The 24,562-nt window shown below is 37.3% G+C and overlaps 1 protein-coding gene across 1 annotated transcript in view; it reads left to right on the top strand.

The window, feature by feature from the left end:
* The first annotated feature begins 9,324 nt into the window (after positions 1 to 9,324).
* ST18 (ST18 C2H2C-type zinc finger transcription factor) overlaps positions 9,325 to 24,562 on the top strand; it is a 170,516-nt gene continuing 155,278 nt past the window's right edge. Inside the window, exons 1-2 of the mRNA XM_061343075.1 lie at positions 9,325 to 9,542; positions 9,846 to 9,981. The gene's annotated coding sequence lies outside the window, so the exon portion shown is untranslated. The remainder of the gene's footprint in view (positions 9,543 to 9,845; positions 9,982 to 24,562) is intronic.

Raw genomic sequence — 24,562 nt, 5'->3', positions numbered from 1 at the left:
CTTCAAAATCTGGTTTTAAATAGTTTTTAAATTAGTTTTTAATATTAGTTTTAGATATTTTGTTTTGTTTTAACTTTAGTTTCTGGTTTTGAAGTCCTGAAGACTCAATGGTCTATCGACTCATAAACACCCATCAGTTCTGGCCTGATTCTCTATCACTTTTTACACACTGAGTAGTCCAAAGTGCTTGCCTATGCAAGTGGAGGAGTATAATTTTCCCAGGGATCGCAGACATCATCTCAGAGATTAAGGAGACTTCAAGAAAACTGAGGACCCTATCTCAGTGTATTGGTATATAGTGGAAACTTCTAATGAAGATCCAGAGGTGTAAAAATCTATCTACGAAAGTAACCTCTAGTTGTTCCTGCTGCTAAAATCCATGCTATAGAGAATGCTAAATGTTTTCAATCATTGCCTTACGAAAGTGACTGATAAGGGATACATCCTATCAGAAGCCTGGTAGACCACATTCTTGAACACAGTTACCTAAATGCACTTGTTCCCCAGGCAGACAGCACTGACAGTTATTAAGTATCACATTTCTTAAGAGGGTGGAGATGAGCACAAAGCGTAGCAAAGACAAAAAACAATATAGATGTCTCTGTTCAAAGCGGTCTTCTTTAAGTATAACCTGCCTCTGGAAAAACAAACCAGGTCTTGAGAAATTGCTGCTATGTAGCTGAATATAAAGACTGCCCAAAGGTAGTAAAATGTTTGCAATTGCCAAGTCCATTGGAGCTGTTGTGCAACCAGGAAGAATAGTTCAGAAGGAAGTGAAGGCTTCGACCTGTCCTTCAAGCATGAGACTGATCAGCATGCAGAATTCAGAAGCATCAGATTCTTAGACCCCTGAATAACATCTGTGCTTGTTGGTCAGTGATTGGGTCAGAATAACCACACATCCAGAGTGGCCATTGCAGTCACAGTTTTAGTCTCCCGTTTCAAAATTGCAAAGGAAGTCTTTGAGGTGCTGTTTTATTCCATACTTTGGAAATAACACAGCAAACAAGGGAAGATGTCTTTTGACTTTGAGCTAGAGAGTTTTCTATCTCTATTTCTCTAGCTGCAGTCCTAAGGGCTCACCTGGTCTGTTATAGCTGGAGAGAAGATATGTCTTCATATTCTGTAACCTGACCGAGAAGTGATGCTTCTTGTAACCTTTTCAGGCTTTATGGTTGGTGTGGGATTTTTAACTACATGAGATAAGTGGCATCGCCTGAAAGAATGAGAGATGGGCTTCAAAACACTCTGTCTTATTACAATAGAAAAAAAGAGTTTGAAGTTTCTGTGTCCCACATGAATGCCTTAATCAGAAAGTTATAAAGTAGGCAAATGTCATCTTATCTGGTGAATAATTGTCATAAGTACAACAGCTTTTAGCAGAAGAAGCTGCTAATGAGCAAGTACAGACTTCCTAGTCTGGCAGTTAAGGGTATTTCAGAAATCTAAGCATCACTTGCTGTAAGTGAAATAAAGTGCAGATTTGGAAACAAGAGTAATGCCTCCAAGAAAAAATATCTTAATTGCAGTCAGACATAAAGTATTTGTACCCTTGTCAGATAAAAAAGAAGGGAAAAAAAACCCAAACCCAAGTTACCAGTATTCTGTAAAATCTGACATGCCTCATCTGAAATTGGGATTTCCAAGATTGGGCACTGCAGGTGAGAAAGACAGGATAATATCTAAAATAACATGAGGCCGTGGTCTAGGTGTGAGTTATGCTTTCAGCAGTTTAGCTGTTTTAGGATCAGAAATCTCATTTTTTTGAGCATTATTATTATCTCAGTTTTCTAAGTCTGAATAATCAGCTATTATAAGCATTATTATGATGAATTATTTCTGTTTTTTTTTTCCAATTTTGGTTATAATACAACAGACTCTAAATTGAAGTAAGCAGTTTTAATATGCTTTGTGTGAAAAACTTTTGAATATTACCTGTTTGTCATGATTCACAGCTTGGTAAAATACTAGTTGCTTTTTTTGTTGTTCCTGTTAAGTTCTTGTATGCAAAAAGGATGTTGGAAACACTGTTTGAAATGCTATTTGAAATGCAGTAAAAGACGCCTAAAAGGAAAACCAGTCAGGAAGTCTTAACCAGTCTGGATGTTGAACTGTGCCTAATTTTTGTTTGTCAATACATGTGGATTAACATTTCTTCCTCATCTGTCCTGGTAGCATTTCAACACTCATCTAGATGTTTTATAGTTATGTCCTCTGTTCTTGCTGTATATTTTCAGAAGGCAGTGCATTTTTTGCCTGTAAAACTACATTGCTAGTGATACCATCTGTGTAAAAGCCATATATTTGGCTATAAAAAGCAATAAAACTGCTAAAGATAAGTTAGAAGAAAAGATACATTATGTCTGAAACAATAATGTAGCAGGTCTACCGACATTATATGCTTAGGAAGTTTATTCAACCATCAGTTGAATATTGACTAATTCTATCCTGATTCTAATTTAGAAATTTTTACTGGTGTATATGCAAGATGAAATTTAGTCTGACTGTAAGATCCTAGGTTAGTATTTAAAGAAGCGATGTTTGAACTTCTAGATGGAATACGATGGTCCAGAATAATTGGTCTGCAAGAAGGAATAGCAACATTAAGGTGTCCCTTTTTCTGCTATTGCTTTGAGAACTACAGAGCCAGCTGCAGCCGTGACTGTGAAGGTAGATCAGTGCAAAATTGGTACCTACGTCCACTGGGTGGCAGCTCAAGCTCTTCTTAAACATGAAAGCTCTCTCTTTACATGAAAACCCCAACAACCCAGCATCATCCTTACATCTCAGCACTTTGTAAAACTCATGAGACTACATCTAGTGAGTCAGGTGTTAGCCCTTTCATCCTCTGGGACTCTCTGATTACCTATAGCAAGATGCTGTCTCTGCTGCTAATGGCAGTTCAGAATGCAGTTTCCCTATTGTGTTTTAATTAGATTATGATTAGATCAAGCAAACTGTTTTTTTTAAATGAGGATTCATGAAATGAATACCTTCACCATGAACATTCTCTACTCACAGAATTCATTGGAGACATTTAATGGATTTAAGTAATCTATTGGAAATTAAGGGGAAAACTATTGTACTGTGTGTCACACACAGCCTTGTATTTTAAAGAATGATGAAGCACCACTGAAGAAAGTGGATTTTTACAACAAAAAAAGATAGCACATTCGAACTCCTCTAGGAGGTTGCTGCCTGTGACTGCAGTCATTACTGTTGTCAGTTCAGCTGTAGTCTTTCTAAGTCTCAAAAGCAAGCGTCGGTGTCCCTTTCAAGCAGGAGAGGGACTTGTGTGAGAGATCCACAGCTACGATTCTCTCCTTCCAGCCAGCAAGAAACAGTTTCACAACTGCTTCAAGTGGCAAGGATCCTATAGTCTTTTCAGGATGGTGAAGAGAAATTGAAGTGTCCTGGCCATGCTGCATAAAGGCAAATTTCCTTTAGGTACCTAAAGTCTTTATGGACTTCTTGTGGTACACAGTTTAGTTTTCTTTTCTTTACAGTATTTTTAATGGATTTTACATAGAATTGCTTGGCCTTACAGCATATATCACGTTTTAGTGACTGTTTCACCACAAAAAAATATGATACAAGAAAGATAGTTTATTAGAAGTCTGTTAATTTGACATGTAGCCTTGGATTATTTCAGGCCTTTTCATAGATTCCTTTAGGAAAGTTTGCTCTGTTTACGTCCAGAGGATAAATAAGGTAACAGATCCTTTTTTTCTATGGACAGGCCCAGTAAATTGTGTAACACTTAAATAAGGTGCTAGGTTTGAAGTTTGCCCTGGTATGATCTCAGAACTGTAAGTTAGTGTGCTAGCAACTTCAGAGCTGTGTCGTGGAGAAAGAGACATTGTACACCACTTTTCAAAGTCTTTTCCATCTCACATACTCAAACCCAACACCTGAGATCTAAAAAAATCAGACCAAGGCAAGAATTACCTTGTTAGGGAAAAGGATAACCTCAGGAGGAACCTAAAAGGATGATCTCAGAAGGAACCTATCTGCGCTTTAATCTAGAGCATTTATACTAAAGTTAGTGTCTCAGTTTGAGAAACTAAGAATCCTAGAAACGTTTTCTGTAGAGTTTATCTGGAGATTTCCGCTGAAGCAGGTGTTTCACATTGGAAACATAAATGAAAATGAAAGTTATCTTTAGTTCACAGGATGAAATTTCAATTCTGAAATAGAGGTGATTCTCATAGAGTTATTCTCAGGAAGATTTTTGTTGTAGCTAAGCCGCAACATCCTCTTACACTAGTGTTTTGCGCTCAACAGATGGGAAGTATCAAAGGTCCTTCATTGCTTTCATGATGTAGGCTGCCTCAGAGCCCAGTGGTGCAAGCTGATGTAGTTGATTGTAGCCACCAGGAAAGGCAGAGCTCTTCACACTCCCTCCTTAACTGCACAGGAGATATCTCATGCTCAAAAGAGAGATATATCATTCCTAATTTAAGGATTGGTGCCATGAGCTGTGTTAAAATACAGCCAGAGCAAACTGCAGATCATTCTCTAGGAGCAGAGATCACCATGGCCCTACCATCAGTGGCAACTGTGCTGGCTTCTTACTGCAAATGCCCAACATTCTTTGGCAGTTTTAAGCAGCTTTGTACAAGTTATCTGGGATTTGTGATCATATCTGTAATGGTGATTGCCTACAGCATTTTGAAGGAACTGGGTCCAAACAGTAGAAGGATTGTGGAGTTTTCCTAAGAGTGAGACCTAGACTGCAATAGAAGGGAGAGTGAACGCAGACCTCAGATTTATCTCTGGAAATTTCAAGCACACTTGACATATTTTCCATGTAGACAAGTCACTTAATACCTGCAATGAAATAACACAGCACACTAAGGAGAAGAATAACCTTTCCATGCTTTGTAACATGATGTGCTGTCAGGGTCTTTGTAGAAACCAGCTGTACAATGTGGTCTCTGCCTGCATGTGAGTGGGTCTCTGTCCTTCACCTACCTCATGGAAGAGGACTGTCAGAGTTAATATTTGTGAAGTGCTTCACAATTACTACTTGACAGATGCCTAAATATGGTGCATGGTTAGTATAACAGTGTAACTGAAAGGACCTTAACAGAACTGGTTTTGCTTTAAAAATCTCTTCTCTCCCTCAGCATTCTCTGTTTTAATGTTTCCATCTTCCTTCCATTTAATCACCATCTACTACCTTTTGTTTCTTTTCATTGGCCCTTCTGGACAACTGTTTTTGGGAAAGCCTTTTTATATATATCTCTTTCCCTTGCTCTCTAATAGATACCATCATCTTTTAAAGAGCAGCCACTCCCTCCCTAAGCTAAGTACTATCTTGGCAGGCAACTGGGGAGGAGGAGTCTTCTTTAAAAGGCTTTGAAATTGTGTTGTTAAAAAATATATAAATAAAGCCACAAAGCTTTTAATAGGGCTTTGAACAATCATCCCTTTCATTCCCTTATGGTGAATTGTGCTTCTGGCTTTTTTATTATTTAGTGTGCATCCAAAAAAAAAAAAAATATCCAAATGTTTTATACTAAGCCATTAAGAGTTTATTTGGGTTGAAAATAAATAAATAAATGTGTTGCTAGCAGTTGGGACTGCGAGCACATGCACAGTTGCCTGGCAGAGGCAACCTATAGGAGGCACATCAGAAGACCAGAATATGCTTTAGTGAAAGACCAGAACAAAAGCATCAGCAGCATTTGTGTTTGGTTAAGTACTTTTGCATGAGCCTGGGTACTGGAGTGCTTTACCCAGCTTTTATCTGTTTCAAATTCACCTCACTCCCCCCAGCCCTCTCTATACCACCACTCCAAATTGTAACTCATGGTAATTACATGGAAAAGGGGGAAACATGGGATTTCTAAAATCTTCTTTTATTTCATTTGTTTTAAACCACCTGATGTGCTCATGTGACTGGTTCTTATCCAGTCTTGTTCCTGCATTTATTAGACACTGAACTAATTGTGGTTTTTTTTTGGATGGCCTGCCTAGATATTTTTTATACATTTAGATTTTTTTTTTAAGTCCTGGGCATATTTTATGGATAGCCAGAAAAAGCATTTTGCTGTTTTCTTTCTTTCTTTCTTTCTATCCCTTTCCATTTTTGTTTGCTAACTCTGCCTGTCATCCCCTGAGAATTCTGCAGCAGGCTGGTGACTGCAGCTAGGGCTCCTCAGTGTGCATAATTAGTATCAATCTTACTTCCCTCTCGTTTCCCTGGTGGAGCTGTTGGGAAGAGAGAGGATTCTTTGCCATTAAAAGCATTATTAGGTTCTCGTTTTAGCTCCCATGTGACCTACATTGGGCAAATCAACATGAAAACTTAAACTTTATGTTCTTTCTCCATGAGACTGAAGTATATGGTAATTTTTGAAAAGTACCCATATAGACTGCTGTTGGTATTGTTAAAGAATTAATAGATTACAGGAGGTAGATAAGAGGAACTTCTGAGAATCTGAGCTTGACTTTGCCATCTCAGTTCTGAGACTCATAAATAAAACAATATGAATGGAGACACTGACGGTCCAGATCTCATAAAATGAGTGGAGTGTTGTCCATCTCCAATCAGGCTCCAGAGGAAGGGAAGTGCCTAATGGGTGCCCTTCGATGAGTGCCATTCTCTGCGTGGGACATGGGATGTCAGGTTGCAGATGACAGAAAGAGCTTCTAATTCATGCAATCTCAGGTTCACCAAAGACACTGGAACAGAAATGTACCCACAGCACAGAAAAAGTGAACACGAAACTATAGCACTGTGTTCTCTACAACATAGTGACGTTTTCCCTTTTTTGCCTATTTTAACAATAACAAAGGGTAGTCTCTCATAATAGTATGCAAAAAGAGTATGATCTGAACTCCGATTTCAATGCCAGACTCCTTTAATTCACATAGTTTGGTAGATTTCCCTATAAAAGCAAGGTCTACCTTTCAAACAGTAATAAACAGCCTTGATTTCCCCTTACTCTTATCTCAGTGCACTGCGCTCTTACTTACAGCCTGTGTGCTTACTCTGACCTACTCAAAACCAGATACCAGAGCTCAGAAAAAGCCTAAGAGGAAGACTTAACTGAGGTCTTCCCAGTCCATTAAACAGGGATTATAAACTTTCTCACTTCATAGTGATACTGTGAAAATAATCAACCTACTGTATACTGCAGTATTTTAATAGGTGATTATGTGTTGCTGAGATAATCAAGCGGAACAGTGAGGTTATTGGGAGAGAAAATATATATACTGTTTCTAACACAGTACTAATTTTAATGAAATGAGAAAAACTTAAATGTAAACTTGGAATAAAAATAAACTAAATATACAAAGATCAGTTGAAAACTTCCTATTGAGTCTAGTGTTTTTTAAAGTCTACATTAAAAAACAGGAGCAACTGCTTTTGAAAAAGACACAGCTGAAGACTCTGACCTAAGACTGGATGTCTGCTGTGTACTAATAAACAGCCACTTTTGTTTAAAAATCCTGAGAGTTACTTAGGCATTTCTACTTGCCAGTTTATTCACCATTCATATTTTAAAGGCGTTCTTTTCAAGTGTTGCTAAAAGATGCAACTAGTTATCTTAAAGTTTTGTGTAGTTTTAGAAAAAAATACATTTTTGAAATCTATTTTTGTCATCCAATTATTGGTCATGAATCATTCAGTTGTTAAAGTATATAAGCAGTTGAGTGTTCTTTATGTCATAGAATCATAGAATGGTTAGGATTAGAAAGGATCAGATCATCTAGTTCCAACACCCCTTCCGCGGGCAGAGACACCTCGGAATAGACCATGTGGCCACAGGCTCTGTCCATCCTGGCCTTGAACACTGCCAGGGGTGGGGCATTTACCAGTTCTTTGGACAGCCTGTTCCAGTGCCTCACCACCCTCACAATAAAGAACTTCTTCCTTATATCTAACATGAACTTCCTTTTTTTTTAAGTTTAAACCTATTACCCCTTGTCTTATCATTACAGTCCCTGTCATACCTGGAATGACCCTTATTCCTAGACCAAAGATTTGGAAGGATCTTTATCACAAACCTGTAAAAGGTTATAAAGGTATTTCACTTGGGATGAGATCAGAATACACATTCACACTGCAGAGTCAGAGCACGCAAAAGGAAAAGCAGTCTACTGTTTATTTTACAACATAGTGGCACCACGTCTCATGTTGCCCTCTCACAAACATACATGGCAGGTGTTTCATAACACCTGTCTTTTAGACCTTTGAAAGCACAAGAAAAATATTTACTAGGGAGTTGTAAAAGTTTAAACAAACAAAAAAAAAAAAGCAAAAGCAAAAAGAAAAGAGCAAGGACAGGAAGGGCTGCCATAAGAAGAAAGGATGGTTTGGATTGGGTGGCAGAAAAAGGATTCCAAAGCTGGTCTGAAAGATAGAGAATGGAGTTACAAAGCAATCCCTAACAATTTTCCTCTTTCTACATCTGGAAATAGCTGCTGTCTGTGATTTATTGTAAGTATAAAGGGAAGCACTGGAGCTGCTTGGTGTGAGTGGAGACCAGTGGTCAGTAGTAAAAGCACTGAGTCTATATGGAATTTATCTTCCTATAGGGAGCTGGAAAAGACATTTCTGCTTCTTTGTCAAAGTGTGGCTTTGAGATTATGCATTTTCAAAGAACAGGGGGGATTAAAACAATGAGAATAGGTGAAGAGGGTGTTATGATTTTAGGAATACTTGAAATTAATGAACTGAAATGCAAAACCCAAAGTTCCTCTGATGTTTAGAGCACCCCCAAATGACTAAGAATTCAGTTGTATAATTAGGCAAAAGTAATAAAGTTGGGCCAGAATTCCCACTTTGCATTATGGGAATACTGAAGACTTGAAACTCGGGTATGGCTTTTATAATTGAGGCCTATTTTTTAATGAACAAAGAAACCCAGACTTGCTACAGGTGGGTAAAGTTTTGCTGGGTGCGAGTTAGGGTAAGTTACTGAGTTTCTTTGGTTTTTTTCTGTGATGGGTCTTCCACATTCTGAACTAGTTTCTGCTGCTTAACCTGGCTCCAGGGTTCCAAATCTAGATGCTATGCTAATTCCAGATGTTCCTTTCAGATCCCTTCTGGAATAAGATGAAAGTTATAGTGAGAAAATACCATGCAAAGACTGTAGCAAATGCACTCAGTAGACGAGAGCGAAGTAAAGCTTAGAGATGATAAAGCAAATACAGCTTAAAGTTAAGACAGAGGAAAAGTAACCGCCACCTCCTCCTCCTCTGCTCACACATACAACTTGTTTACAAAAGTGCCTTGTAGTGACTGCTGGTGGTGTCACTCCGTCCCATGCCCCAGAGCTATCACCGGGCCTCATGGGAGATGTGACTACAGCATCGGACATGGGACTGTTTGTTCACTCACTTTCTGTGAAGAGAGTTTTGAACTGTGTTTTGAATAGACAGCATTTTCTTTGTGTGGTTGGTAAATAACACAGAGCAAAGTTAGTCAGCAAGTTGCATAGCTTCTGCATTCTGATTCTTTGGAGCCCTTTTGTACCAAGCTTGACAGGATGTTTTTAACAGAATGTGATCTCACTGGGATACCAGAGGTAAGGAAAAAAGTTATTTGGGCTATTGTGGAATATTATGCACAGAGCTGAGCAAAGTACTGCTTTAAAATACTTCTTGGAAAGAAGATGGTTTCACAGTGATCTAGTCAACACCTTGTTCAGTGAAAATCTATGTCTTTCACTCCTTCGTGAGTTATAGGAAGTCTTCATAAAATTTTCGATTTCCCACATATGGAAAAAAACACTGATTTGCAAATCTCGGAAAGATTATGTACTCACACTAACGTGTAGAGCAAAGGCCCAGTTCTACTGACAACACAGAATGCTTTCTTTCTAACACAGAACAGAATAAGCAGATCAGATCCGGCTGTTCACCCAAGTCCTAGAAGCAGCAGTGCAAGAACTGGAGCTGTGGCAATCCCAGCAAGACCAGGCGACAGCGACCTTCTGGACGCCCGTGCTCCATCAGGAGGTGAAGGTAAGAAGGAAAAGGAAACAAACCGGTATCAGGGTGTTTCTGTGGAAGATCATGTGCAGGTTTTCATAGCAGACTTTAGAGCTGAGGCTGCTGCTTGTGGTTTTGCTTGGAGGTAGAGCAACAGGGGCTGTGGTACCAGGGGGTGCAAGGCTGGGCGGGCGCCCCCTCTCCCTCTGCTGGCCACCGCTGGGGAAGCTCCTGCGTGACCGGAGGGAAAGCCCTGCTTGCTAGCGGCTCCCCAGGGGCTCTTCGGTGTCTTGCTCGTGATTTTAAACACTGACAGCCTTAGGATGTAGTGCTGCAAGATTCAGCAGCGGTAAAAGAAGGGTGAGAAATCCGCGAAATCCTAGAAATCAAGAAGTCTGGGAAGATGCTTAAAATAAAATTAAAAAAAGGAAAAAAAAGGATTTTGTTCATATATTTATTATACAATATAAAAATACTGTCGATTCATGCTGAATATCAGAGTGATTTGTTTATATTCAAGATCTAAAGAGGTTTTCATGAAACATGAAGGAAAAACGCATTATTACACGAAATAGCTTCATGAATAATAAGCATCTTGCTGTTCTGAAATTGAATTAACAATATCTGAACTGTTTTACTATGCATATCAATAGAACAACAAAGCTTCATTGTTTTTGTGGTCAACAGCTATTTTTTTTTTCCAGCCAGTACAGGTGACTTACAAAAAAAAAAACCCTAATGATTTATTTGGAGTCACAGATAAAGCAGTCAGAGGAAATGAGGTTGTCACGATATGTTAAACTGTTATTCATACCTAAAGACTTGCATAACAAAGAAATCTAAAACTAGGCTTTTAAAACTGGAAAGTTTTGAGTGTTGCTGACAATGAAAGTGTTCTTTGGTAAATGAGAATGGAAAAGTTTGCTCATTTACTGATGACTAATTGGAGTTGCTTTTTACTGCGAGGCACCTAAAGAACTAGAGATTTGTTTTTTCTGGTGATCAGTTAAAAAGTGGATGGTTTGAACTTCATTTAGTAGTATAAAAGATGCTGTGAGCAACTCACTGCTCCCATCACCAGTAAGACAGAGTGAGGGCTTTGGCTCAACAAAGAATTTAAAGTGATGCTTTTATAATGTCAAACTTGCTACTGTACTTTATTTGCTACTGGCCTGTGGCAGATAAGGTGCAATCTCTGTTTTAATTAAAGCAGGTATTTTGTCTGAAGAAGCTTTTAGAGACAAACGTGTTCTCTGAAACAGAAGTCTGTCAAAAGGGGGTGACTGACGATGATGAACTCATATTCAAAACTTTGGTAACTGTTGCAGCAATGATTCTGGTACTCATTGTGGGTCAGATGGTGACTATTGTACAAAACCAGCTTTTATATACCAAATAGCTAATGATGCAGACATGAGACAGCAGTTGAACAAATCAAGTGTGATAAATTACTCAGTCATAAAAAATCACCCAAAATGTCAAGACAGAGTTTTCTGATTTTTTATCTTTCTACAGTTGTATACGTACTGTTAGGGCTTTTTAAACTGACGATTTTTCAGTGTCTCGCCCACTACAGGTAAACTGCCATCAATAACTGGAAGCTTGATTGCTTTTTGACCTTCAGTCAGGCAGAGGTTAGCAGGGTAGGATACAGTTTACTTTATCCCTGAATTTGAACAAGAGAGTGCAGAAGTTCGATAAAAGAAGGCTGTTTAATATTTATGGCGTTGCGATGGAGAAACCAGTAGAGGTCAGCACAGAGTGCTGAAATGGAAGCAGAGTGCCAAGGCTTTGTGTCTTTATGCTCCCTACTTTTGATCTTTAACTTCTCCTTTAAAATCTTGGTAATAATGGTAAAGGCTTACAGTGGGTTATTACAGTCAATATTCCTGTCCTTTTCAAAAAATAAATTAAAAATACTTGGGATAATATGATAATGGGAAACCACTTAAACAGAGCAATTTACACAACATCGTGTACTTTGTAGTATGTTACAGCTTGCACAGAGATGCTGGAAACCTTATTTGTGGAGTCATTATTATGCCTAATGTGTAATATGTATTACATGCAGTGACAAGTGCATCTAGCTGATTATTATACAGCAAAAAAATTAGGAGAAAGAGGAAAAATTTTAGGTAATAATTTTTCACTCACTTGAAGTTAAAGTAACAAAAGAATTTTTCTCATTTCAAGTAACAAATCTGGATAATTATCATCAAGTGTTGTTTTATAAATCTTCTTTGTGTATATACACATATAAACAGAGAGGCAGAGAGGCAGACAGACTCTGTATATAAAGTTGAATAATCTTTTGTTTCACTTTTCAAAGCTGTGGTTTGCTCGTGGTTTCCTTTTGTGATTTAAAGCAAGGAAGAGAATCACCATGTACAGTCTGTGCATGGAAAGATCCTTCAACATATATCAGCTGCAAAAACTCATTTCTCAAAAGTTTCTGTTCAAGCTGCTTTCTGTAGATCTAGAAAGAGCAACCTGCCTTTCCCCAATCTGTTACGTTGCACTTTGACTAAAAACTTTGAAAACTACCTTGCTATTAAATCGTAATTGTTGAATGTTAAAGAATTACAAAAAATTATCACCAGATAAAGGTGGCATGTTCTACTCTGATTCCAATACAAACTTAACATCTGCTGTCCATGAGTTTAAGGAGAAACTTCCCTATACCTTCAGAAAGAAGAGAACGGTGTAAATAGAGAATATTTTCTTCAAATCCTCTTCACTTGTTCTGCTTATCTTTCATTAGCTTCTTTAAACTGCTTATAGAGGCACTGAAAAGCACCCAGCATCTCTGAAAACTATGCTTTCTTTTTATTTGCTTTAACATGCACTTAGAAGTGTCAAGAACTAGACAGAGACTCTTCAATCTTTTGTAATGGCACTTGTCTTGCATGCCGTTAGTCAGATGGCATAAGTGTGACCACAATTTAGAGAGCTTTAAGGGAGGCTTACTGCAAGGGAGGGATTCCCTGATAACTGAAAACTATCAGCAGTATAAACTGAGGTGGGAATGAGATGGAGATATCATAAACCTCTGTTTTGTATCTGACCCATGACATTTTTTTCCCACACTTCTGCCACTGTAACATCACACAGGTCTTCCAAACTAGCATAGCTGAATTTTCTTGTGGAAGATGCCTTTTTACATGTGTAGTGTAAAATCCTGGTTTTGGTAAAGTCAGTGGAAGTCTTGATGTTTGAATCACTGGGGAGACCAGGAACTCTACAGGCTTCTTTCAACATTTTTATTTTTCCTTTAGACAAAGGAAACTTGCAAATAATTTCATTTATTTCACAATACAAGGTCCAACCTAACAGTGTGACTTAAGAGTGATGGCATGTTAAATGACAAGTTCCAATCTGAGCCCAAATTTCTTCTCAAAGATTTGAATTTAAAGATTCTTATCAAAGATCAATTCCATCATTCAATTCAGTTCAGAACTGATCCAGGTCAGTTCTCCTTTTAAAGAGAAGTGGAGAAACAACATCTACTACTGATTTTGCTCATGGCTTTGACTGTGCTTTGAGATAAAAGTCAAATCCACCATCTTTCCCCAGGTAAACCTCTGATGCCTATGGTCTTTTAGCACACAGTATTTTCCAATTGACTTTTTCTCATCTTTCTCATTTTATATTGAGTAAAAAGGTTGAGAAGTTGTATTTTGCTGAGCCATAATGAAAATGTTAATTTACAGTAACTGATAATCTTTATTAATTTTGTTGTTGGGAAGGAGGAGTCCTTCTCAAATGGTTTTCTCAAAAAGTATTGCAAAGATTGAAGTTAAGGTGTTTCTAATACTCAGTGGTTTTAGTCAGTCAGTGTTGAATTCCAGAAGTCCAAGTATTTCCATTTCTTCAATTGTTTGTTTACATGTTAAATTTCATGAACATCTGGTGTGCTTTTTCCCTGCAACATATGGGATATAAACCCCCAAAATTCAGAGATCAAAATAATGTTTCTGGAAATTTGTAGTTCACTCAAGTATAGTGTTATGATAGAAGGTTGCTATTCTTATCTGTATCCAGACCAAAGATGGAAGATTACAGCAGAGCTTTTAATGATTAAGGAACGGGAGGTCTATCTTAACACTGAAGTCCTCAGTCTCTTGGTAGGTTGATGTTTGATATTTGCTTGACCGTGGTAATACTGTCATACATTCTTACAGGTACACTAACATTTTATTCCCATTTTGTCCTTTCCTGATGTCTTTATTTTTTTTTTCTTTTTTTTGCTGGTTTTTAAAAACTGTTCTTGCAAAGTAGCTACACATAGTTAAATTATCCTACCACTATATAGATAGGTTTTATGTTTGTTTAAGTCAGGGATAAATTTCTTCATTCTTAGTGTATGTGTGTACAGGGGTGACTTCCAGCATTTTGGCATTACTTGATATAGAGGTATCTGTCATTTGACTATGAAGCTTTATGTCCTGTTCAATCATATTTCAAAAAACTGTGGGCTTGTGTCCAGGTGGGTATAGTATTAATTCAGACAGTGGTGATCTGTAATCAAGATAGCGGCACTAGTGAATATCTCTTGCTATAAATCTGGGATCTATGGCATTTGCACCAGCAATTGAATAAATTATGGTTCCTTACCTTTAATTACATTATCAAGTTGCAGACTGCAAAATAACCTAAAATAAATTAGAATGATAAATATGTGCAAATAAATTGTAATTTCAAACATTTTACAGGGAAAAAAAATTTCACCCATTTCAGGAATAAAAGTACAACCTCAGGAATTGGTATATTCCTGGGAAATATACTCCATATAATAAGAAAACACCAATATAACTGTTTCATTTTTAGTGGTTCTACCATTTCAGTGAAGTGTATCTATGGAGGCAACTTTGTTTCTAAGGTGCTTAGGGGATCAAAAATGGTGTTTTTTTCCATGACTGTATTAGACTGGATGGTATAGGTGGGTTTGCCTATTTTCCATTTAGCCTGGAATTCTACTGGGAATTTGTTACCTGTCTTTTTCACTGTTCACCTCAAGTCAATACTAGGCTTTTCTTTTTCATTTCCTCACTTTCTTATATGTCAAGAATAAACTTAAGAAATCTCTTCTTGCTATTTTTTATATCCCACTGAAATCAATAGGATGCTGAACCCAAGTCTTGAGTGTCTTGTATCTCCCAGTAATATTAAACATCTGTTTGTATGGGGTAGCTTGAGGCTGGAGACCTGTAGCCTTTACAATAGGTTTACATTAAACCTAAGGTGCAGGTGGATTTAAGTCTCTTTAGAAGGTCTAAAAATCACTTTTTTTTTTTTCATAGAAAATTTCTCAATAATTTTTCTTATACCTCTGTGTTTCTAAGAGGTCAGTATTCACAGAATGTCCTGAACTGTAAATCAAATAAATGTTAATTCAGTTTTGTAGTACATGTCCATGACTATGTTTAGAAGCCAAGTAATTTCTGAAAAGCTTTAGTTTTTTAACAAGTCTCTTCTAAAAGAGAATCTTATGCTTGTCTCTTCTCTACAGAACAACCTTTTTATGAGTAAATTGTAATACATCAAAAGATTTTTTGTAGTATGGATTTGTGTTCAACATACTGCAAGGGGCTATTAAGCATAGGTTTTGCAGAACAGAAAAGGTTTTGGACATAGTCTTACTTTTTCTTTTTATCCTTTAAGGGCAAACATCAATTTCAGTTGTATTAAATAGGTTTTCCCAACACTTTAAATATATTTGATTATTCTTTGGGGGTTTTGTGTTGGCCTGGAAAAAGAAATGTGCCTTTCTGGAAACCTTTTACCTATGTTTATATATGTTGTAGTTTTAGCAATACATGCATATTTTATATCTGTATATACATATATACAGAGCATTATGAAATTTCTGCAGGAAAATGCTACTTGGGAGCTCATTAATATCTTGTATAAACTCAACAAAGTCATATTGACATTAATTTTTTCCAGAAATGAAGATGTTAAACTTAAGAAAATATTTAATTGAAATGAGATGGAATATGGATAAAAGTCTTAGAAAATACTAACTGCTGCTTTAAACAGCATGAAGCAGAAACACATGTTATTTCCCATGAACTTGATTCACAGAAATATTTTATCTATTTTTCACAGTAATAATTTTATTAGTAGTGCTCCTATACAAGTGTTAATCACATGATCGCATGTGTCAAAAATATTCCATTTTGCTTGCAGATTTATACTACTTCAGAGAAAATGTATGAGTAAAGATTTTCTGGTAGCTTAATGTTGGTAATAAAGATGACCACAGAGAATGCGAATGCTTATACTTGCTACACTTACACTAAGTTCACTTGCAAAAAAATTTGATTTGGAGTAGCATAGATTTTTATTCTTGACTAACCCTACTGTGCTGTATGATGAGATGACTGAATTGACTGGATTCTTGGTTAAGTGGAGTAGGGGATGTCATCTGCTCTGACTTTAATGAGGTTTTCAGCACAATCTCTCACAACTTCCTCATATTCACCTAGGGTTGTTATGGAGTAGATGGATGGACTAATAGATGCGTAGGAAACTGGACAAATAATTGGACTTAAAGGTGGTGGCTAATGGGTCGTACTCACCTTGATGTCTGATTTCTTCAGAGCACTATCTGGAAACCCATCCTGTTTAGTAACTTCATGAGTCTTTTTGGTACATAACAGGTTAAACATAGTATACTGAAGGCTGACAAAGCACTTGAATGTATAAACAGCAGAATAGCTAGAAGATTGAAGGGATTTTTTTATTTCCCTTTATTTGATACTAACTAGGCCACATCTAAAACATTAAATACAGTTTTGGGTTCCCCCATGCACGACAGATGTTGATCAACTGAAGCGCATTCAGTGGAGAGCTACCAAGAGGGTTGAAGCAGGAGCAAATGCATTGTGATGAGACCCCAAGTAAGCAGGGCTTGTTTAATCTGGAGAAGAGATGCTCAGAGGGAAAATAATCAAGGTTAGGTAGAGCAATCCTGAGAAAATAATAGTGTTGCATCTTCTGAAATAACATTTTCCTGTGAGTGAATAAGGCCTCCTGCCTCCTAAAGAAGCTCACCCATTCCCATGCATGAGGAGTGTTTGGGTTGTTCAGGAGCTCTAATGAATCTTCAGATGTTGCAAGAAATTCCCTTGCAGTTAGACAGTAGATGTAATGCTGCAAGGGAAAAGTATTATTTTCATATGAGTAAAAATAGAAAACATACAAAATTGGCATTCTAGGTACGATCTGCTGGTTTATCCAGGTCTCTGAACCTCCTGTGCTTGCTGGGAGGGTTCTTCCTGCAGAGCAGTCTTTGTCATCACTTCTGGGATGCTGCAAATTTACTGAGTAGAGGTGTTTGGCCAGGATAATGAAGGCTATTGGCAGGGAACCAGTGGCCCATGGATTCTGAACCATGCCTTGGTTTGATTTGATGGTGCCTATACTATGGTTTTGGTCTTTTTCCCTGAAATTTGATGTTAATGTTTTTGTTTAGGAAGAAAGAGATGTGTCAAGGCAGTTGCAAGAAATCTGATGCATTTTTTGTTTGGTAGTGAAAATAGTGGAATAAAACGAGTGATTCAAAGATTTTCCTTATGCCAATTCAACATGACTTACAGTGAGGACGGAGGGCTAAAAGGAAAGGGTTTGTGAGCTACCTTAGGTCATTGGCAAAAAATACTCTACTTGGGAACGTGGAATATATTGTGATTAATCTTGTACTGTGTAGGTTTATATTCCATAATTTATTAGGAAATGTCTGGGAAGATACCAATGTGATCAGCCCTGAAATAGACACCAACAAAGTGGTACAAATATTCAATCTGTCCTATCCACACGTTCTCACATTAGGCCAGGGAAAGCACCTCTCCCCACTTGCTTCCTTCTGATTGCAGAAGCAAGTTTGATATATATATTGTATGCTTATAAGTTTGGTTTGTTGTACTGACTCAAGCTGGGCTGATCAAATGCAGGACTACCGCAGCACTGCTCATAGGACTTGTGTAACCATTTGTTCTACTTCTTATTTTTTGCTTTTCTACTATTTGATATTCCATTTCACCTACCTGGTTAACTCTTTCTTACTTCAGACTCCTCCCCAAAAAACCAGCCTGCCTGATTTCTCTCCCCCTCAAGGGTCCCAGCCTTGCTATATGTCTTTGACAGTTCAGTATTTCTTGTAACATTGCTGATGTACTTGTGGCCTTGCATAAACTTTCTGCTATGGTTGCCTCACCAGTGTTGGCCTTGTATGACTGGACTCACCAGAGGGTCCTCAGTGGTGCCCTTCGCTATCTGCCTGAGAAATCCAGCCATTCTTCACTGTGCTATCTTTAAAGATCGTTAGCTTCTTGTTTTTTCATCTCTCAGCAGTTTCTCATTTTCTGTTCACGTTTGAAAGGGTAGTCTTAGCATGTCCTGTTCAGTTAGTTTTGACTCCAGGTAGGGCCCAGGCAGCAGACTCACTGCTTTCCTGAGCCCTAACACTTATAGTATCATCCTTAGTTAATGCTATTGGTGTACAGTATCAGAAATACTAGGTAGTACACCAACAAATTTGGTAGTAACTGGTGTAACTGTGTAGCGTCTTTGTTTCCAGAAAAATAGAAAAGCATTTATATGACCTGTAAGTTTTAAACATAGAATTTAAAAAAGTAACAATGCAGTGGGACAGCCGTATTTCAGGACTCTACATATGTGATTTCCATGACTATGTGTTTACAAGCCAGTGTTGCATCTAAGGCAAAATGTAACCTGGAAATGAATAAAAGTGAATGCATGTTCTTCTTGATGTGTTCAGTCATTCATGACTCTCCCTGATTCAGATGACAAGGCAGCCAGTTACTAAAAATCTGTCCAGAAGAAAGGGAAAATGCAGCACATCCTATTCACCTGTTTATATAACCTTTTGACTAACACTATCACAAAGGCATCAGGTTTATTCAGTGATCTCTGGAGGTCAGATTTCATGAGCAAAATGAATGAGGCACAGTCGACAATGCTGACTAAAGATGAAAAGATAATGCTTGTTCTTGTAGTGAAAATAAAAAAAGTTCTAGAGATTTTTGTATAAATAAAACCACTTCTGTTTCTGAAACAACACTAGAGATGCCAAGAATTTCAATGGAATTATACATTTGGAATATGATGATATTTTTGGATAGCTTTTGTTTTGTTGTTGAACCAGAGATCTAACACTATCCAACACTCCATCAAAGATATATTGCATTTGATTCATTTTAAGCCTCTTTTATAAATGCTGCTGAAGAATTAACAACCCTTATTTAATCAGCTGGAAACCTGAGAAGTGCTTGTACAAGTTCTACAACTGCATCAAAGAATGCCTGAAAAAGGACAAACTCGAAATTCTGATTTCCACAGGTTTGAGATACAGTTGATTTAGTAACTAAAGATAGGATCTTGGAATACCAGGGTTTTATCTAGTGACTTGTTTCATTTGGATGGACTTTGAGTCCTTTTTTGCTGACCTTCTCCCATTTAGCCCTGGATATTTGGTTACTTGCATGTGGTGATTGTGAAAAACTATGGCACATTAAACTCTTCTATAAGATGTTTTCTGTGGTATGTAGCCACTGTTATGTGCATAATCAACAGAGATATAGTGAACATATTAAATATTGTTCAGTGTGAGAAATCAGTGTCCGGTACAAGTAAAGAGCAGAAATGCTTTGCTTATTTTTGGAGCTCAACAGGATGCAACTTTTCTTTCTGCTTACCTGGACTGCAAGAGAAGCAGGTTTTTATTACAACTCTTTATTAAGCTTTTTTTATTATGGGGGCGTTCCTCAAATAAAAATATACCTGGAGTCTAACAGATTCCATTTCCGAAGGAAAAACTTATTTTATTCTTAACAGACTAGAATGAAAAACTCAATATTACTTTTAATTATCTACGTTTTTTTCTGAAATATCAAGTAGTTTTAGTTAGCTGAATAAAAAATGGTCCTGAAACCTCAAAGTACTTTCGTGAAATAAAATGTATGTTATGCATGTACAGTGACAGAGGGAAAGGAAGAAACAGAGATTGCCAAGGACATTCTGAGAACGTTTATTGATTGGAAACAAATCACTGGATTTTTTTTGTTTTGTTTTGCTAGGGTTTGTTGTTTTTGTTTTTTTTTTTGCTTCTCCATATTACATGAAGTGGTCTCTGTTTGGGTGTAATTTTTACTTTTTAGTGCCATCTGCACCTGTGGCCTTTGGACTTAATGTTTATGACAGATGGACTGGACTGTGTTTGCACCATTTAGTGTATAATCCTTCTGTATGTATCTATGCCATGCTAGGCAGTGGCACTGGCCCAATGGGCATATTTATTAGTGCAGACTTCCTGTCTGCTTCCATTGTTCTGTTGCAGTGTCCTTTGAGCCTAATGGACCTTGCTTTGTGCTGGGCCCTCCTACAAAATATTGTTCCTGATTCATGCCAGATTATCTGTTGCAGTCTCTCCTATTTTCTTTTTTTTTATTTTTTTTTCTCTAACACATTTGCCAACTAGAGCTCTTTAAATGGATCAATTCCATATTGTAAATTCTCTGCCTTTCCTCTCAGCCTGCAAGCTTCATTTTGGAACAAGCTTGCTAGCTTTGTTTGCTAGTATTGAGGTGCTCGATAAAAAAGAGAACCGTTTCCTCCAAAAAATGTTGCATCTCGTGCTGCCTGAGGTCCAATTCTGCTGGAAAAGGAAGTTCTTCTCAGGAAAACGATGGCCTCTGTAAAACAGGGTGCAATAAATGCAGCCCCAACTGGAGGAGCCTGCTGGCCCGAGGTTGGTAGCCTGGAGCTGTGTGGCACATCTATTCCTGCTGACTTCATCATGGGCACTGTGTGGCGGGTGTGAGAAAAAGGGCAGGGTACTGTTGCACAAGGATTGTTGCCTTCTGTATCAGTAGAACAGCAAAACAAATGCAACAGTTAGGCACTTGCAATTTTTTAAGATTTTTTTGAAGGTTTGTGAACAATTGAGATATTATGATAGCATAGAACAATTTAGTATTCTTCATTTATCTCACAAAATCATGAGGTTGCCTGTCTTAATTTTTTGTGCCTCTTACAGAAATGCATGAAATGAACCTCACAGTTCAGCTGTAGTCACATCAAATTAGTGGCAAGTTTCAAAGAGACATTTGAGAATCAAAACCACCTTTTTGTAACCACCAACATTGTACATTCCTAACAGTTAAAAAGGATTTTAAAATACTTCCATAGAAAGTGATCATGCCCTTGTTAAACCCTCTGTAGAAAGAATGATCACCTATATAACTTCTCATGGTATATGGCAAGACTATGCATTGTGCTCACATTATCATGACCAAGAGAAAAGGTAGAATGTACTGTACCATACACCTGGATTCTACCAGGAATATTTTCTGGGATAGGTATACTTTCCAACCAGATTTCTGTAAGATGAGAATGAAGACCTGGGAGGTAGAATTTATATTTCATAAATTAAAAAAGCAATTATCAACATCATTTTCATATCTAGAAAAGGTTTCTTTGTTGAAATAAAACTGTACAGTAAAAAGCAGATATTTTGATGTCATATTCATGACTAAGAAGTAGAAAAGGTAAAAATCCTTTCTTTTCCTGTCAACAATTTTAAATTTAGCATTTCTGCTTTGCAGTAAAAACTTCAACTATAAAATATCCATTTGAAATATGTAACTGAGTGAACCTGGGCTTGAGAAGAAAGCATGTTATGCAAATGCTCATGTATGGTTTGAATACCTTCGTTTTCCATTCCACTTTAATGCTGTTGAATACTTAGCACTTTCAAAGATCAGGTACCAAAATTGCGATGCCGAAACTCCATATGGGCAGTTTTATAAAGGAATATGGATATTTTCAACCCTGAATTCAATGTTTATACAATATGACTGAGATGTGAAAATCTCATGGCAGTATGTTTGGCAATCATCTTTCACACACCATGCATTTTTTTTTCTTTTTGTGATATGTGAGTTTCATCAATTTAGCTTCATATTTGCACATCTTGAGGGAATATTTTTAAGAAAGCAGTGTAGAAAATGTGCAAGCTAGTTGTGGGCAAATCCCGTTTAATACCCTTCAATTTGAATTAACTCTGTGACGGTTCTGAATTTTTTTTTTCTTGCATTTGCTGTGACAGTATCACAATTTGTTCCTGATAGATTATTGCTCACCTACTCCATGAAAAAACAGTTTTCTAAGTTGCTTTTTCATGCTGCCAGTCAGTGTGATAACGAAGTGTCTTCTCAAAACTACCATAAAAGCTTCAGTGTCTCTGGTTTGTAAAAGACATTTCATAATTTTAAGGTTAGAGCAGAGGTTGGCCCAGAGTTATACCACGGAGAAGACAGGATATTATTGAGTGCTAATTATTTATTTGCTTGACTTTCTTTTGCTTTATAGAGTTCATAGCTACAGCTCAGTACAACAATAGAGATATTATCTAAGTTTGCCTCCACAGTGAAGTAATCTTCTGCCACAAAGGTCTGTTTGGTATATAAGATTAACTTTAACATTATTGTAACGTCTGAGTTTCTGATTGGAGTCTTCTGCAAATAATGACCTGAGGGTTTGTTTCATTATATAGACAAGCTGCCTGACCGTTCAGCTGTACATTCAGTGCCAGTAATGTACAGTGCCCCACAACTGTGTAGCTAGGTATCATGTCCTGCAAGTGGAATTATTCAGTTAATCATGGCTGAGCCTCGGGACTGAGCTGATGGAAGCATATAATAGCAAGGTTATGCCTATCAGGGATATGCAGCCTAAATCTCCCAACTGTGAGGCACACTAGAGACAAGTGCTGTGTGATGGCATAACACTCCCTTGTGGATCATCATCATATCCCTTCCCTACACGTCACTTGATCACTAGCCAAGCCAATATACCATACTACCATAATCTACCTTTGCATCTACAATGCAAAAAACCAAGGGGATTTTTCTAAATTGCATCTATCTGTGCTCACTGGAGAGTCACCTTCATCTGGTTTTGACTGAATTCACAATTCTGTTAGAGGAACTGTAAGTCCAATGAGCTTTGTAGAACATCTAAACTGGTCAATAACCAACTGCATGTCCCTGGAGACATGAGACAGGAGACTGTGGTCATCTGTAAACATTAGCTCAGGAATAGTTGCTTTATGTATGTAAACCTCTGTTTCTGCATGTGCTTACTGATGATTTGTGACACCTCTGTTCAAATATTATTACGTGTAGATGCATAGCCTAACTAGAATCCTCCATCATTTTCCATCACTGAAGCCATTCTTGCCTGTTAGGCCTCTGGTATGGTGGAACTCCTTGTCTCAGGCCTTCCACCTACTATTTTTACCTATTGCTGTAGTGTCTTCATAGCTGCAGCATTTTTCTGATTTGTCTGACATACAGGAATGGTCTTCTGATCCACCAGTTTTGGGGTTTTGGTTTTGGTTTTTTTTTTCCTCTTCCAAGAAATCCACATTTTTGGTCCCACAGACAGCCCCTCAAAACACTTGTTCACCACTGGCATCCACAACGCTGTGGATCAGTTTTCCATCTACCTTTATGAACATCTGCATTCACAAGGAAATAGGACAGTGCCTTGGAGATTTTCATTCATTCTGTTCTAGACATGATTTTCATCATGGCTTTCCCTATCCCTGACTTGTCAAGGTCCAAACAATGGATTGAGCCACTAACTTCTGATGTCTCTAGGCATGTTTTATCTTTAAAAAGACCTATCACACCACCTCTAACCTGTTGGGGAATTCTAGTGATGTCATTCATTGTAGCATCCATTAGGCAAAACAGCTGTTCCTTTTGTCTGCTGAAACACCCTTTGTTGCTTCTAAATTACCTGGGACTTCTGAAGGTCCCAAAGGCAAAGGATGATGCAGATGAGCCATTCCTGGCATCTCCTAGAGAGTTTCTGAGCAATGACTGACTAAAGATCTGCAACTTTTTGCTTCTCCATTAATTTTCTTTCTTAATATGTCTGTACATGTTTTTTACTGCCATTGCATTGTTCTGTTTTTGCATTTTTTTTATTGTTAATGCAGTTCTTATGCTTTATACCTAGATGTTAAGACCAACTTAGTCTCATTTGTATTTCAATTGAAACAGTCTTCACATGTGCTTCGTACAAAATCAAAGACGTTCTTCAATGTTGAATGCGAAAGGATGCAGATAAATTCGTCAAATGTGGTAGGTAGATTAGAGCACAAAGGGTTACATTTTGTTCCTCATATGAGGTTTTACAAATATAAAAATGGTGCTGATGCTTTCCCCTAAAAGTTAATGACAGTTTGTGCATGCAGGAAGCATACTTAAATTCTAAATAAAAGCTCCTAGTTCAAACTGAAAGGAAAATATACATTACATTTATTAATAAACAATGTAAGATGATGTCATTTAGAATCAAAGAATCAACTAGGTTGGAAAAGACGTTTAAGAACATTTGTACCTTTTTTTTAATATTTTAGAAACAAAATCATTTGTTTATTTTTGTTTTCTTTTTCTTGTAGACTAATATATCCAAACTACAATATATTAAAATTCAAAAAAATATTAAAATTATTTTAAAAAATATGAAAAACAAATGCCAGAAAACTGCAAATACTGCAATAACAAATGTTAAAAAATTA

Source organism: Neopsephotus bourkii, unplaced genomic scaffold (assembly GCF_033783945.1).
Source record: "Neopsephotus bourkii isolate Nb327-2 ecotype Australia unplaced genomic scaffold, CSIRO-AGI_Nbou_v1 NB_1820, whole genome shotgun sequence".
In the NCBI taxonomy this organism is placed as follows: Eukaryota; Metazoa; Chordata; class Aves; order Psittaciformes; family Psittacidae; genus Neopsephotus; species Neopsephotus bourkii.
Note: the sequence above shows the minus strand (reverse complement) of the source record. Positions and strands in the feature narration are given on the sequence as shown.